The sequence below is a fragment of the Pinus tabuliformis genome, chromosome 6 (genome assembly GCF_031772625.1).
Source record: "Pinus tabuliformis cultivar Carrire ecotype Pingquan chromosome 6, CPIR1, whole genome shotgun sequence".
NCBI classification, from domain to species: Eukaryota; Viridiplantae; Streptophyta; class Pinopsida; order Pinales; family Pinaceae; genus Pinus; species Pinus tabuliformis.
Window position 1 is genome coordinate 1,730,835,103 of NC_142292.1, and position 3,265 is coordinate 1,730,838,367.

Consider the following 3,265-nt stretch of genomic DNA (forward strand, 5'->3'; position numbering starts at 1 on the left):
GGTTCGGTCGATGAGTACGGTTGGCAGCTCGTGTGAGGGCGCGCCCGCCCAACTCAGGAAAGGAACTCGGTTGGCACATAGAGGTGTTTCCTATTTGTAAAATTGGCTAAGTATGAAACTTGGTGTTTCCCAAGTATACTTGTAAAGCCCCGTAAAAATTGTAGAGTTGAATAATATATTGTATTTGGGCAGACTCATTGTTCAGGGAGTTGCCCCTCCCTTTACACTGTGCAATTGTGTTCTTCATGTATAATTGCTGATGATAATTGCCTATGCGTATGGGTGTTCATTGGCATAAAGGAAACATAATAATACTTGGTTGCGAAAAACAAACTAAGTAGACTAATGGTTAGGCGTAGTCCATGAACATAAGTATTGGTGAAAAGGAAGTGTTCGGTGGCGCCGCACCTCGCCAAGTACGGCTGAAAGGGTACTGTAAGCCTAGGGGCGTGACACGCGGGGTTCCCATGTCGCTCGCGCCATGTTGGGGATGGCGCACGCCCCTTGATACCTGCACGATGGGCGAGCCACCGACGGAAGGCGCGCGGGCGACCCTTGTTGCGTGCCCGGATGAAAGAGGTGACCATGTGCGGACGAGTCAGGATGCGGGCAGGTGTGCGACGTGCAGCGACGGGTGTAATCGGCGAGGTGTTGGAGCCGACCCATGGGTGCGACGGTGCACACGAAGGGACGCGGCGGTTCGTTGGAATGGAGCGTGTCGAGGTTATGTGGCAGGTCAGCCGGGCATGCATGTTGATGGAGCCGACCCTTGTTATCCTCGAGAGACACGACCCCTGGGCGAAAGGATGCGTATAAGCAAGGAGGATGGCGTTCGACGAAGGGATGTCGAACTCAGACTTCCACATCGCAGAACAAGTGCGAAGGAAGGAGTTGGGCGAAAACGGAAGGAAGAGAAGGACGCGGGTAAGAGGGCCGCACCGGTGGGCGGATTACAGAGGGTGGTTCGGGCTTGGTAGCGCAGACAGGCAGAGCGGGGCGGGTTACCGTCTGGGCAGGCAGGCCGCACTGCATGCAGGCCGTGCGCCCTCACTATGGACCGCACCGATGGGCAGAGTTTGGGCGCCGCGGAAGGGAAATTCGGGTGGACAGGTTCGCAGTTCAGGTGTGGAGTTGTGTCGTGGAGGCCGCGAGCCAGTGCAGCACGACCACACGACACGACAGGTTGAAAGAATAATTGAAGAAGATAAATTTATGGTAAGTTATTTTCGCTGCATTGTTAAGAACACTTACTGGAGAATTGATCGAGTGTTGAAGTAGGCGCAGACCGTGTACTCAAGTATTGGTAAAAGGAAAAAGTACGGCGGTGCCGCACCCGCTTATGCGTGGTTGAAATACTACCACTAGGATAGGAGCGCGACATGGGGTCTCCGGTCCCTCCTCGACAAAGGTCGCCAAATTGCGGGGTACCCGGGGATTCCATGTCCCGCCTTGTCGAAAGCATCCCAAGTGTGGGGAATTTGGGGTTTCCATGTCTCGTCGCGATGGAAATCGCCCCAGGTGCAGTAAACTTGGTGTACATCGAGCCTGCAACCTCACATCAAGAAAAAGGCTCGGTTGGTCAAGAGAATGAAGGTTTCTTCATTGGTAAAGGACCTCGCTAAGGATCAAAGGTTGGAGTCTCTTCTAGAGCTAGTCCACCATGGACTATCAAAAGTTGAAAGAAGGACAGAGTGCCGGGGAACGAAGCGCCGAAGAAACGAAGTGCAGAGAGGAGGAAGGACTCGACTAGTGCTTGGGGATATTATTGTCAAGGGTCTAGGGCTTCGCAATGACCAATAAGAAGCTTCAATGAGGGAAATTTACGAAAGGGTTTTCCTCTCTGAGAGAGAGAGAGAGAGGTTTTTCCCTGGCAGAGAGCCAACATCTTGTGTTCTTGTTCTTATGTTTTTGGCACCAGTTTGATGAAAGTAAACACACATGCATTAATAATAAGAGAAGAAGATTAAGATAACACGATAAATTGCAAAGGAGCTTCACAAATTGTTATAAGTCTAGAAGAATCCCGCTATACCCCATTGCCCCAGATTCTTCAACGCGGTATCGGAGCTAAGGTGACACATCAAGGAAAGGGAATCTCAAGAACATCCGCAAGGTTGAAGCGTCAAGCCAAGAAGTCTCAATCACATCAAGGACAAGGTCTACCATCTATCATTCCTCATGGAAGACTACAAAGCAAGAAGAAACGCCTTGTATAAAGGCACCTACAAGAAGAACAAATCAAAGAGGGACCTACATCTTGAAGAATGAAAGGCACCGCGAGTCAAGTCATCAAGCAAGTCCATTTGAAGAAAGCAACTTGAACAACATCAAGATCTAAGGAAGGCAAGCCATCAAGTCTTCAAGAAGAAAGCAAGTTCACTACATCTCAAGCTCTATCAAGTAAGTATATGTCCCCTTCTGAGTATACCTCAGTGTCTTTTTGCAAGGAAAGTAACAAATTGGTTGGGGCCACTACATGTCCAAAGTCGAACGGTTTGGATGCCAAGAGTATGGACGCTACAGAAGGGATTTTCCTAAACTTAAGAAGGACAACAACAACAAGAGAAAAAGGGAAGAAGCTCATGTAACTCAAGAAGTGAAAGAAGACGACAAGAAGCAAAAGAAGGAAGATCCTCCTAGGACTAAGTCAACCTCTTTGCTTAAAGTCTTCTTTCAAAGGGGGTAGAGGTCTCATTGGGGGTCCCATTTATGGGATTCAAGAGAGGATGATATACAGGCGAGAGCAGATGAAGCAAGAAAGGCTACACCAATCGAGGAGAACTATCAAATAAAGCCGCGATGATAAAAGCATAATCAAGGTGAGGTATGTATGCATCAAATTTTAAGTCATGTCGCCATATATATTGATTGGGTCATGGGAAAAGTTCTAGAATCACGATCAAGAATAAAAGAATCTCTTCGCCAATGACATGCTCGGAGCATGTGCTACAGTGGAGTAAAGGTCAACATGAAGAAGTGCTCTCATAAGGAGTAAAGGTGGTTGACCAATCAAATCCAATAAGAAGCAAATGAAGAACATCGCAGTCACAAAGAATAACTATTTGACAAGATTCCTCAACATCTCTCGAAAGAAGGCACGACAACTCTGACAAAGGAAGAAAAAGATAAAGGACCCTTGACACCTACGAAGGCCTTGGAGATAGTAAGGTGCAGATAACCGATTCAACTCTACAAATATGTCATGATGAAGAGCAATATCACGATGAAGACATGAAGGGCCACTAAATCAAAGTACGGGAACAAG